At 55.6% G+C, this 15000-nt stretch overlaps 1 protein-coding gene across 3 annotated transcripts in view; it reads left to right on the plus strand.

Moving 5' to 3' along the window:
* Positions 1 to 15000, plus strand: part of pde10a (phosphodiesterase 10A) — a 160486-nt gene that overhangs the window by 118940 nt on the left and 26546 nt on the right. The gene's annotated exons all lie outside the window — the stretch shown is intronic.

Below are 15000 nucleotides of genomic sequence, written 5' to 3' on the forward strand. Positions count from 1 at the left end.
CAAAGAGATAGAACTGTGAGTGTCTAACCCTAACGCCCCTATACAAAGAGATAGAACTGTGAGTGTCTAACCCTAACGCCCCTATACAAAGAGATAGAACTGTGAGTGTCTAACCCTAACGCCCCTATATAAAGAGATAGAACTGTGAGTGTCTAACCCTAACGCCCCTATACAAAGAGATAGAATTGTGAGTGTCTAACCCTAACGCCCCTATACAAAGAGATAGAACTGTGAGTGTCTAACCCTAACGCCCCTATACAAAGAGATAGAACTGTGAGTGTCTAACCCTAACCCCCTATATAAAGAGATAGAACTGTGAGTGTCTAACCCTAACGCCCCTATACAAAGAGATAGAACTGTGAGTGTCTAACCATAACACCCCTATACAAAGAGATAGAACTGTGAGTGTCTAACCCTAACGCCCCTATACAAAGAGATAGAACTGTGAGTGTCTAACCCTAACCCCCTATATAAAGAGATAGAACTGTGAGTGTCTAACCCTAACGCCCCTATACAAAGAGATAGAACTGTGAGTGTCTAACCATAACACCCCTATACAAAGAGATAGAACTGTGAGTGTCTAACCCTAACGCCCCTATACAAAGAGATAGAACTGTGAGTGTCTAACTCTAACGCCCCTATACAAAGAGATAGAACTGTGAGTGTCTAACCCTAACGCCCCTATACAAAGAGATAGAACTGTGAGTGTCTAACCCTAACGCCCCTATACAAAGAGATAGAACTGTGAGTGTCTAACCATAACACCCCTATACAAAGAGATAGAACTGTGAGTGTCTAACCCTAACGCCCCTATACAAAGAGATAGAACTGTGAGTGTCTAACTCTAACGCCCCTATACAAAGAGATAGAACTGTGAGTGTCTAACCCTAACCCCCTATATAAAGAGATAGAACTGTGAGTGTCTAACCATAACACCCCTATACAAAGAGATAGAACTATGAGTGTCTAACCCTAACGCCCCTATACAAAGAGATAGAACTGTGAGTGTCTAACCCTAACGCCCCTATATAAAGAGATAGAACTGTGAGTGTCTAACCATAACACCCCTATACAAAGAGATAGAACTGTGAGTGTCTAACCCTAACGCCCCTATACAAAGAGATAGAACTGTGAGTGTTTAACCCTAACGCCCCTATACAAAGAGATAATGTCCTCTGACCTACCCAATCCATTGACCATAACCTGCCTCTTATCTCCCATTGTTCATACACCATAACCTGCCTCTTATCTCCCATTGTGCATACACCATAACCTGTCTCTTATCTCCCATTGTTCATACACCATAACCTGTCTCTTATCTCCCATTGTGCATACACCATAACCTGCCTCTTATCTCCCATTGTGCATACACCATAACCTGCCTCTTATCTCCCATTGTGCATACACCATAACCTGCCTCTTATCTCCCATTGTTCATACACCATAACCTGTCTCTTATCTCCCATTGTTCATACACCATAACCTGTCTCTTATCTCCCATTGTTCATACACCATAACCTGCCTCTTATCTCCCATTGTGCATACACCATAACCTGCCTCTTATCTCCCATTGTTCATACACCATAACCTGTCTCTTATCTCCCATTGTTCATACACCATAACCTGTCTCTTATCTCCCATTGTGCATACACCATAACCTGTCTCTTATCTCCCATTGTTCATACACCATAACCTGTCTCTTATCTCCCATTGTTCATACACCATAACCTGTCTCTTATCTCCCATTGTTCATACACCATAACCTGCCTCTTATCTCCCAATGTTCATACACCATAACCTGCCTCTTATCTCCCATTGTTCATACACCATAACCTGCCTCTTATCTCCCATTGTTCATACACCATAACCTGTCTCTTATCTCCCATTGTTCATACACCATAACCTGCCTCTTATCTCCCATTGTTCATACACCATAACCTGCCTCTTATCTCCCATTGTGCATACACCATAACCTGCCTCTTATCTCCCATTGTGCATACACCATAACCTGCCTATTCTAGTATTCTCATCCTCAGCCATGTTTCTTGGAGCAGACATGGGTTCAAATAGGATTTGTTTTCTTCAAACCCATGTCTGTCTCTTAAGAGAGAGAGACGGTCCTGACACAGACAGACAGACAGGAGAGAGACGGTCCTGACGCACACAGACAGGAGAGAGACGGTCCTGACGCAGACAGACAGACAGGAGAGAGACGGTCCTGACGCAGACAGACAGACAGGAGAGAGACGTTCCTGATGCAGACAGACAGGAGAGAGACGTTCCTGACGCACACAGACAGGAGAGAGACGGTCCTGACGCACACAGACAGGAGAGAGACGGTCCTGACGCAGACAGACAGACAGGAGAGAGACGGCCCTGATGCAGACAGACAGGAGAGAGACGGTCCTGACACAGACAGACAGACAGGAGAGAGACGGTCCTGACGCAGACAGACAGGAGAGAGACGGTCCTGACACAGACAGACAGACAGGAGAGAGACGGTCCTGACACAGACAGACAGACAGGAGAGAGACGGTCCTGACACAGACAGACAGACAGGAGAGAGACGGTCCTGACACAGACAGACAGGAGAGAGACGGTCCTGACGCAGACAGACAGGAGAGAGACGGTCCTGACACAGACAGACAGACAGGAGAGAGATGGCCCTGACGCAGACAGACAGGAGAGAGATGGTCCTGACGCAGACAGACAGGAGAGAGACGGTCCTGACACAGACAGACAGGAGAGAGACGGTCCTGATGCAGACAGACAGGAGAGAGACGGTCCTGACGCAGACAGACAGGAAAGAGACGGTCCTGATGCAGACAGACAGACAGGAGAGAGACGGCCCTGATGCAGACAGACAGACAGGAGAGAGACGGCCCTGATGCAGACAGACAGGAGAGAGACGGTCCTGACACAGACAGACAGACAGGAGAGAGACGGCCCTGACACAGACAGACAGACAGGAGAGAGACGGTCCTGACGCAGACAGACAGGAGAGAGACGGTCCTGACGCAGACAGACAGGAGAGAGACGGTCCTGACGCAGACAGACAGGAGAGAGACGGTCCTGACGCAGACAGACAGGAGAGAGACGGTCCTGATGCAGACAGACAGGAGAGACATGGTCCTGACGCAGACAGACAGGAGAGAGACGGTCCTGACACAGACAGACAGACAGGAGAGAGACGACCCTGACACAGACAGACAGACAGGAGAGAGACATGGTCCTGACGCAGACAGACAGGAGAGACATGGTCCTGACGCAGACAGACAGGAGAGAGACGGTCCTGACGCAGACAGACAGGAGAGAGACGGTCCTGACACAGACAGACAGACAGGAGAGAGACGGTCCTGACGCAGACAGACAGGAGAGAGACGGTCCTGACGCAGACAGACAGGAGAGAGACGGTCCTGACGCAGACAGACAGGAGAGAGACGGTCCTGACGCAGACAGACAGACAGGAGAGAGACGGTCCTGACACAGACAGACAGGAGAGAGACGGTCCTGATGCAGACAGACAGGAGAGAGACGGTCCTGACGCAGACAGACAGGAGAGAGACGGCCCTGACGCAGACAGACAGGAGAGAGACGGTCCTGACACAGACAGACAGACAGGAGAGAGACGGTCCTGACACAGACAGACAGACAGGAGAGAGACGGTCCTGACGCAGACAGACAGGAGAGAGACGGTCCTGACGCAGACAGACAGGAGAGAGACGGTCCTGACGCAGACAGACAGGAGAGAGACGGTCCTGACGCAGACAGACAGGAGAGAGACGGTCCTGACGCAGACAGACAGGAGAGAGACGGTCCTGACGCAGACAGACAGACAGGAGAGAGACGGTCCTGATGCAGACAGACAGGAGAGAGACGGTCCTGACGCAGACAGACAGGAGAGAGACGGCCCTGACGCAGACAGACAGGAGAGAGACGGTCCTGACACAGACAGACAGACAGGAGAGAGACGGTCCTGACACAGACAGACAGACAGGAGAGAGACGGTCCTGACGCAGACAGACAGGAGAGAGACGGTCCTGACACAGACAGACAGGAGAGAGACGGTCCTGACGCAGACAGACAGGAGAGAGACGGTCCTGACACAGACAGACAGACAGGAGAGAGACGGTCCTGACACAGACAGACAGACAGGAGAGAGACGGTCCTGACGCAGACAGACAGGAGAGAGACGGTCCTGACACAGACAGACAGGAGAGAGACGGTCCTGACGCAGACAGACAGGAGAGAGACGGTCCTGACACAGACAGACAGACAGGAGAGAGACGGTCCTGACACAGACAGACAGGAGAGAGACGGTCCTGACGCAGACAGACAGACAGGAGAGAGACGGTCCTGACGCAGACAGACAGGAGAGAGACGGTCCTGACGCACACAGACAGGAGAGAGACGGTCCTGACGCAGACAGACAGACAGGAGAGAGACGGCCCTGATGCAGACAGACAGGAGAGAGACGGTCCTGACACAGACAGACAGACAGGAGAGAGACGGTCCTGACGCAGACAGACAGGAGAGAGACGTTCCTGACGCACACAGACAGGAGAGAGACGGTCCTGACGCACACAGACAGGAGAGAGACGGTCCTGACGCAGACAGACAGACAGGAGAGAGACGGCCCTGATGCAGACAGACAGGAGAGAGACGGTCCTGACACAGACAGACAGACAGACAGGAGAGAGACGGTCCTGACGCAGACAGACAGGAGAGAGACGGTCCTGACACAGACAGACAGACAGGAGAGAGACGGTCCTGACACAGACAGACAGACAGGAGAGAGACGGTCCTGACACAGACAGACAGACAGGAGAGAGACGGTCCTGACACAGACAGACAGGAGAGAGACGGTCCTGACGCAGACAGACAGGAGAGAGACGGTCCTGACACAGACAGACAGACAGGAGAGAGACGGTCCTGACGCAGACAGACAGGAGAGAGACGGCCCTGACACAGACAGACAGACAGGAGAGAGACGTTCCTGATGCAGACAGACAGGAGAGAGACGGTCCTGATGCAGACAGACAGGAGAGAGACGGTCCTGACGCAGACAGACAGGAGAGAGATGGTCCTGACACAGACAGACAGGAGAGAGACGGTCCTGATGCAGACAGACAGGAGAGAGACGGTCCTGACGCAGACAGACAGGAGAGAGACGGTCCTGACGCAGACAGACAGGAGAGAGACGGTCCTGATGCAGACAGACAGGAGAGACATGGTCCTGACGCAGACAGACAGGAGAGAGACGGTCCTGACACAGACAGACAGACAGGAGAGAGACGGTCCTGACACAGACAGACAGACAGGAGAGAGACGGTCCTGACGCAGACAGACAGGAGAGAGACGGTCCTGACGCAGACAGACAGGAGAGAGACGGTCCTGACGCAGACAGACAGGAGAGAGACGGTCCTGACGCAGACAGACAGGAGAGAGACGGTCCTGACGCAGACAGACAGGAGAGAGACGGTCCTGACGCAGACAGACAGGAGAGACATGGTCCTGACGCAGACAGACAGGAGAGAGACGGTCCTGACACAGACAGACAGACAGGAGAGAGACGGTCCTGACACAGACAGACAGACAGGAGAGAGACATGGTCCTGACGCAGACAGACAGGAGAGACATGGTCCTGACGCAGACAGACAGGAGAGAGACGGTCCTGACGCAGACAGACAGGAGAGAGACGGTCCTGACACAGACAGACAGACAGGAGAGAGACGGTCCTGACGCAGACAGACAGGAGAGAGACGGTCCTGACGCAGACAGACAGGAGAGAGACGGTCCTGACGCAGACAGACAGGAGAGAGACGGTCCTGACGCAGACAGACAGACAGGAGAGAGACGGTCCTGACACAGACAGACAGGAGAGAGACGGTCCTGACGCAGACAGACAGGAGAGAGACGGCCCTGACGCAGACAGACAGGAGAGAGACGGTCCTGACACAGACAGACAGACAGGAGAGAGACGGTCCTGACACAGACAGACAGACAGGAGAGAGACGGTCCTGACGCAGACAGACAGGAGAGAGACGGTCCTGACGCAGACAGACAGGAGAGAGACGGTCCTGACGCAGACAGACAGGAGAGAGACGGTCCTGACGCAGACAGACAGGAGAGAGACGGTCCTGACGCAGACAGACAGACAGGAGAGAGACGGTCCTGATGCAGACAGACAGGAGAGAGACGGTCCTGACGCAGACAGACAGGAGAGAGACGGCCCTGACGCAGACAGACAGGAGAGAGACGGTCCTGACACAGACAGACAGACAGGAGAGAGACGGTCCTGACACAGACAGACAGACAGGAGAGAGACGGTCCTGACGCAGACAGACAGGAGAGAGACGGTCCTGACACAGACAGACAGGAGAGAGACGGTCCTGACGCAGACAGACAGGAGAGAGACGGTCCTGACACAGACAGACAGACAGGAGAGAGACGGTCCTGACACAGACAGACAGGAGAGAGACGGTCCTGACACAGACAGACAGACAGGAGAGAGACGGTCCTGACGCAGACAGACAGGAGAGAGACGGTCCTGACGCAGACAGACAGACAGGAGAGAGACGGTCCTGACGCAGACAGACAGGAGAGAGACGGTCCTGACGCAGACAGACAGGAGAGAGACGGTCCTGACACAGACAGACAGGAGAGAGACGGTCCTGATGCAGACAGACAGGAGAGAGACGGTCCTGACGCAGACAGACAGGAGAGAGACGGTCCTGATGCAGACAGACAGGAGAGAGACGGTCCTGACGCAGACAGACAGACAGGAGAGAGACGGTCCTGATGCAGACAGGAGAGAGACGGTCCTGACACAGACAGACAGGAGAGAGACGGTCCTGATGCAGACAGGAGAGAGACGGTCCTGATGCAGACAGACAGGAGAGAGACGGTCCTGATGCAGACAGACAGGAGAGAGACGGTCCTGATGCAGACAGACAGACAGGAGAGAGACGGTCCTGACGCAGACAGACAGGAGAGAGACGGTCCTGACGCAGACAGACAGACAGGAGAGAGACGGTCCTGATGCAGACAGACAAGAGAGAGACGGTCCTGACGCAGACAGACAGACAGGAGAGAGACGGTCCTGACACAGACAGACAGACAGGAGAGAGACGGTCCTGACACAGACAGACAGGAGAGAGACGGTCCTGACGCAGACAGACAGACAGGAGAGAGACGGTCTTGATGCAGACAGACAGACAGACAGGAGAGAGACGGTCCTGACGCAGACAGACAGACAGGAGAGAGACGGTCCTGACGCAGACAGACAGACAGGAGAGAGACGGTCCTGACGCAGACAGACAGACAGGAGACAGACGGTCCTGACGCAGACAGACAAGAGAGAGACGGTCCTGATGCAGACAGACAGGAGAGAGACGGTCCTGACACAGACAGACAGACAGGAGAGAGACGGTCCTGACGCAGACAGACAGGAGAGAGACGGCCCTGATGCAGACAGACAGGAGAGAGACGGTCCTGACGCAGACAGACAGGAGAGAGACGGTCCTGACGCAGACAGACAGGAGAGAGACGGTCCTGACGCAGACAGACAGGAGAGAGACGGTCCTGACGCACACAGACAGGAGAGAGACGGTCCTGACACAGACAGACAGACAGGAGAGAGATGGCCCTGACACAGACAGACAGGAGAGAGACGGCCCTGACACAGACAGACAGGAGAGAGACGGTCCTGACACAGACAAGAGAGAGACGGTCCTGACACAGACAGACAGGAGAGAGACGGTCCTGACACAGACAGACAGGAGAGAGACGGTCCTGATGCAGACAGACAGGAGAGAGACGGTCCTGATGCAGACAGACAGACAGGAGAGAGACGGTCCTGACGCAGACAGACAGGAGAGAGACGGTCCTGACGCAGACAAACAGGAGAGAGACGGTCCTGATGCAGACAGACAGACAGGAGAGAGACGGTCCTGACGCAGACAGACAGGAGAGAGACGGTCCTGACGCAGACAGACAGGAGAGAGACGGTCCTGATGCAGACAGACAGGAGAGACATGGTCCTGACGCAGACAGACAGGAGAGAGACGGTCCTGACGCAGACAGACAGGAGAGAGACGGTCCTGACGCAGACAGACAGGAGAGAGACGGTCCTGACGCAGACAGACAGGAGAGAGACGGTCCTGACGCAGACAGACAGGAGAGAGACGGTCCTGACGCACACAGACAGGAGAGAGACGGTCCTGATGCAGACAGACAGGAGAGAGACGGTCCTGACGCAGACAGACAGGAGAGAGACGGTCCTGACGCAGACAGACAGGAGAGAGACGGTCCTGATGCAGACAGACAGACAGGAGAGAGACGGTCCTGACGCAGACAGACAGGAGAGAGACGGCCCTGATGCAGACAGACAGGAGAGAGACGGTCCTGACGCAGACAGACAGGAGAGACGGTCCTGACGCAGACAGACAGGAGAGAGACGGTCCTGACGCAGACAGACAGGAGAGAGCGGTCCTGACGCACACAGACAGGAGAGAGACGGTCCTGACATAGACAGACAGACAGGAGAGAGATGGCCCTGACTCAGACAGACAGGAGAGAGACGGCCCTGACACAGACAGACAGGAGAGAGACGGTCCTGACACAGACAAGAGAGAGACGGTCCTGACACAGACAGGAGAGAGACGGTCCTGACACAGACAGACAGACAGGAGAGAGACGGTCCTGATGCAGACAGACAGGAGAGAGACGGTCCTGATGCAGACAGACAGACAGGAGAGAGACGGTCCTGACGCAGACAGACAGGAGAGAGACGGTCCTGACGCAGACAGACAGGAGAGAGACGGTCCTGACGCAGACAGACAGGAGAGAGACGGTCCTGACGCAGACAGACAGGAGAGAGACGGTCCTGATGCAGACAGACAGGAGAGACATGGTCCTGACGCAGACAGACAGGAGAGAGACGGTCCTGACGCAGACAGACAGGAGAGAGACGGTCCTGACGCAGACAGACAGACAGACAGGAGAGAGACGGTCCTGATGCAGACAGACAGACAGGAGAGAGACGGTCCTGACGCAGACAGACAGGAGAGAGACGGTCCTGACGCAGACAGACAGACAGACAGGAGAGAGACGGTCCTGATGCAGACAGACAGACAGGAGAGAGACGGTCCTGATGCAGACAGACAGACAGGAGAGAGACGGTCCTGACGCATACAGACAGGAGAGAGACGGTCCTGACGCAGACAGACAGACAGACAGGAGAGAGACGGTCCTGATGCAGACAGACAGACAGGAGAGAGACGGTCCTGACGCAGACAGACAGGAGAGAGACGGTCCTGATGCAGACAGACAGGAGAGAGACGGTCCTGATGCAGACAGACAGGAGAGAGACGGTCCTGATGCAGACAGACAGGAGAGAGACGGTCCTGACGCAGACAGACAGGAGAGAGACGGTCCTGACACAGACAGACAGGAGAGAGACGGTCCTGATGCAGACAGACAGGAAAGACATGGTCCTGACGCAGACAGACAGGAGAGAGACGGTCCTGACGCAGACAGACAGGAGAGAGACGGTCCTGACACAGACAGACAGACAAGAGAGAGACGGTCCTGACGCAGACAGACAGACAGGAGAGAGACGGTCCTGACACAGACAGACAGACAGGAGAAAGACGGTCCTGACACAGACAGACAGGAGAGAGACGGCCCTGATGCAGACAGACAGGAGAGAGACGGCCCTGACGCAGACAGACAGGAGAGAGACGGTCCTGACGCAGACAGACAGGAGAGAGACGGTCCTGATGCAGACAGACAGACAGGAGAGAGACGGTCCTGACGCAGACAGACAGGAGAGAGACGGTCCTGACACAGACAGACAGACAGGAGAGAGACGGTCCTGACACAGACAGACAGACAGGAGAGAGACGGTCCTGATGCAGACAGACAGGAGAGAGACGGTCCTGACACAGACAGACAGGAGAGAGACGGTCCTGACGCAGACAGACAGGAGAGAGACGGTCCTGACGCAGACAGACAGGAGAAAACGGTCCTGACGCAGACAGACAGACAGGAGAGAGACGGTCCTGACGCAGACAGACAGACAGACAGACAGACAGACAGGAGAGAGACGGTCCTGACGCAGACAGACAGGAGAGAGACGGTCCTGACAGACAGACAGACAGGAGAGAGACATGGTCCTGATGCAGACAGGAGAGAGACGGCCCTGATGCAGACAGACAGGAGAGAGACGGTCCTGATGCAGACAGACAGACAGACAGACAGGAGAGAGACGGTCCTGACGCAGACAGACAGGAGAGAGACGGTCCTGATGCAGACAGACAGACAGACAGACAGGAGAGAGCGGTCCTGACGCAGACAGACAGACAGGAGAGAGACGGTCCTGACACAGACAGACAGACAGGAGAAAGACGGTCCTGACACAGACAGACAGGAGAGAGACGGCCCTGATGCAGACAGACAGGAGAGAGACGGCCCTGACGCAGACAGACAGGAGAGAGACGGTCCTGACGCAGACAGACAGGAGAGACGGTCCTGACGCAGACAGACAGACAGGAGAGAGACGGTCCTGACGCAGACAGACAGGAGAGAGACGGTCCTGACACAGACAGACAGACAGGAGAGAGACGGTCCTGACACAGACAGACAGACAGGAGAGAGACGGTCCTGATGCAGACAGACAGGAGAGAGACGGTCCTGACACAGACAGACAGGAGAGAGACGGTCCTGACGCAGACAGACAGGAGAGAGACGGTCCTGACGCAGACAGACAGGAGAGAAACGGTCCTGACGCAGACAGACAGACAGGAGAGAGACGGTCCTGACGCAGACAGACAGACAGACAGGAGAGAGACGGTCCTGACGCAGACAGACAGGAGAGAGACGGTCCTGACAGACAGACAGACAGGAGAGAGACATGGTCCTGATGCAGACAGGAGAGACGGCCCTGATGCAGACAGACAGGAGAGAGACGGTCCTGATGCAGACAGACAGACAGACAGACAGGAGAGAGACGGTCCTGACGCAGACAGACAGGAGAGAGACGGTCCTGATGCAGACAGACAGACAGACAGGAGAGAGACGGTCCTGATGCAGACAGACAGACAGGAGAGAGACGGTCCTGACGCAGACAGACAGACAGGAGAGAGACAGGAGAGAGACGGTCCTGACGCAGACAGACAGGAGAGAGACGGTCCTGATGCAGACAGACAGACAGACAGACAGGAGAGACGGTCCTGACGCAGACAGACAGACAGGAGAGAGACGGTCCTGACGCAGACAGACAGACAGGAGAGAGACGGTCCTGACGCAGACAGACAGGAGAGAGATGGCCCTGACACAGACAGACAGACAGGAGGGAGACGGTCCTGACACAGACAGACAGGAGAGAGACGGTCCTGACACAGACAGACAGGAGAGAGACGGTCCTTACACAGACAGACAGACAGGAGAGAGACGGTCCTGACACAGACAGACAGACAGGAGAGAGACGGTCCTGACGCAGACAGACAGACAGGAGAGAGATGGTCCTGACGCAGACAGACAGACAGGAGAGAGAGACGGTCCTGACACAGACAGACAGACAGGAGAGAGATGGCCCTGACACAGACAGACAGGAGAGAGACGGCCCTGACACAGACAGACAGGAGAGAGACGGTCCTGACACAGACAAGAGAGAGACGGTCCTGACACAGACAGACAGGAGAGAGACGGTCCTGACACAGACAGACAGGAGAGAGACGGTCCTGATGCAGACAGACAGGAGAGAGACGGTCCTGATGCAGACAGACAGACAGGAGAGAGACGGTCCTGACGCAGACAGACAGGAGAGAGACGGTCCTGACGCAGACAAACAGGAGAGAGACGGTCCTGATGCAGACAGACAGACAGGAGAGAGACGGTCCTGACGCAGACAGACAGGAGAGAGACGGTCCTGACGCAGACAGACAGGAGAGAGACGGTCCTGATGCAGACAGACAGGAGAGACATGGTCCTGACGCAGACAGACAGGAGAGAGACGGTCCTGACGCAGACAGACAGGAGAGAGACGGTCCTGACGCAGACAGACAGGAGAGAGACGGTCCTGACGCAGACAGACAGGAGAGAGACGGTCCTGACGCAGACAGACAGGAGAGAGACGGTCCTGACGCACACAGACAGGAGAGAGACGGTCCTGATGCAGACAGACAGGAGAGAGACGGTCCTGACGCAGACAGACAGGAGAGAGACGGTCCTGACGCAGACAGACAGGAGAGAGACGGTCCTGATGCAGACAGACAGACAGGAGAGAGACGGTCCTGACGCAGACAGACAGGAGAGAGACGGCCCTGATGCAGACAGACAGGAGAGAGACGGTCCTGACGCAGACAGACAGGAGAGAGACGGTCCTGACGCAGACAGACAGGAGAGAGACGGTCCTGACGCAGACAGACAGGAGAGAGACGGTCCTGACGCACACAGACAGGAGAGAGACGGTCCTGACACAGACAGACAGACAGGAGAGAGATGGCCCTGACACAGACAGACAGGAGAGAGACGGCCCTGACACAGACAGACAGGAGAGAGACGGTCCTGACACAGACAAGAGAGAGACGGTCCTGACACAGACAGGAGAGAGACGGTCCTGACACAGACAGACAGACAGGAGAGAGACGGTCCTGATGCAGACAGACAGGAGAGAGACGGTCCTGATGCAGACAGACAGACAGGAGAGAGACGGTCCTGACGCAGACAGACAGGAGAGAGACGGTCCTGACGCAGACAGACAGGAGAGAGACGGTCCTGACGCAGACAGACAGGAGAGAGACGGTCCTGACGCAGACAGACAGGAGAGAGACGGTCCTGATGCAGACAGACAGGAGAGACATGGTCCTGACGCAGACAGACAGGAGAGAGACGGTCCTGACGCAGACAGACAGGAGAGAGACGGTCCTGACGCAGACAGACAGACAGACAGGAGAGAGACGGTCCTGATGCAGACAGACAGACAGGAGAGAGACGGTCCTGACGCAGACAGACAGGAGAGAGACGGTCCTGACGCAGACAGACAGACAGACAGGAGAGAGACGGTCCTGATGCAGACAGACAGACAGGAGAGAGACGGTCCTGATGCAGACAGACAGACAGGAGAGAGACGGTCCTGACGCATACAGACAGGAGAGAGACGGTCCTGACGCAGACAGACAGACAGACAGGAGAGAGACGGTCCTGATGCAGACAGACAGACAGGAGAGAGACGGTCCTGACGCAGACAGACAGGAGAGAGACGGTCCTGATGCAGACAGACAGGAGAGAGACGGTCCTGATGCAGACAGACAGGAGAGAGACGGTCCTGATGCAGACAGACAGGAGAGAGACGGTCCTGACGCAGACAGACAGGAGAGAGACGGTCCTGACACAGACAGACAGGAGAGACGGTCCTGATGCAGACAGACAGGAAAGACATGGTCCTGACGCAGACAGACAGGAGAGAGACGGTCCTGACGCAGACAGACAGGAGAGAGACGGTCCTGACACAGACAGACAGACAAGAGAGAGACGGTCCTGACGCAGACAGACAGACAGGAGAGAGACGGTCCTGACACAGACAGACAGACAGGAGAAAGACGGTCCTGACACAGACAGACAGGAGAGAGACGGCCCTGATGCAGACAGACAGGAGAGAGACGGCCCTGACGCAGACAGACAGGAGAGAGACGGTCCTGACGCAGACAGACAGGAGAGAGACGGTCCTGATGCAGACAGACAGACAGGAGAGAGACGGTCCTGACGCAGACAGACAGGAGAGAGACGGTCCTGACACAGACAGACAGACAGGAGAGAGACGGTCCTGACACAGACAGACAGACAGGAGAGAGACGGTCCTGATGCAGACAGACAGGAGAGAGACGGTCCTGACACAGACAGACAGGAGAGAGACGGTCCTGACGCAGACAGACAGGAGAGAGACGGTCCTGACGCAGACAGACAGGAGAGAAACGGTCCTGACGCAGACAGACAGACAGGAGAGAGACGGTCCTGACGCAGACAGACAGACAGACAGACAGACAGACAGGAGAGAGACGGTCCTGACGCAGACAGACAGGAGAGAGACGGTCCTGACAGACAGACAGACAGGAGAGAGACATGGTCCTGATGCAGACAGGAGAGAGACGGCCCTGATGCAGACAGACAGGAGAGAGACGGTCCTGATGCAGACAGACAGACAGACAGACAGGAGAGAGACGGTCCTGACGCAGACAGACAGGAGAGAGACGGTCCTGATGCAGACAGACAGACAGACAGACAGGAGAGAGACGGTCCTGACGCAGACAGACAGACAGGAGAGAGACGGTCCTGACACAGACAGACAGACAGGAGAAAGACGGTCCTGACACAGACAGACAGGAGAGAGACGGCCCTGATGCAGACAGACAGGAGAGAGACGGCCCTGACGCAGACAGACAGGAGAGAGACGGTCCTGACGCAGACAGACAGGAGAGAGACGGTCCTGACGCAGACAGACAGACAGGAGAGAGACGGTCCTGACGCAGACAGACAGGAGAGAGACGGTCCTGACACAGACAGACAGACAGGAGAGAGACGGTCCTGACACAGACAGACAGACAGGAGAGAGACGGTCCTGATGCAGACAGACAGGAGAGAGACGGTCCTGACACAGACAGACAGGAGAGAGACGGTCCTGACGCAGACAGACAGGAGAGAGACGGTCCTGACGCAGACAGACAGGAGAGAAACGGTCCTGACGCAGACAGACAGACAGGAGAGAGACGGTCCTGACGCAGACAGACAGACAGACAGGAGAGAGACGGTCCTGACGCAGACAGACAGGAGAGAGACGGTCCTGACAGACAGACAGACAGGAGAGAGACATGGTCCTGATGCAGACAGGAGAGAGACGGCCCTGATGCAGACAGACAGGAGAGAGACGGTCCTGATGCAGACAGACAGACAGACAGACAGGAGAGAGACGGTCCTGACGCAGACAGACAGGAGAGAGAC

Source organism: Oncorhynchus masou, chromosome 18 (assembly GCF_036934945.1).
Source record: "Oncorhynchus masou masou isolate Uvic2021 chromosome 18, UVic_Omas_1.1, whole genome shotgun sequence".
NCBI lineage: Eukaryota > Metazoa > Chordata > Actinopteri > Salmoniformes > Salmonidae > Oncorhynchus > Oncorhynchus masou.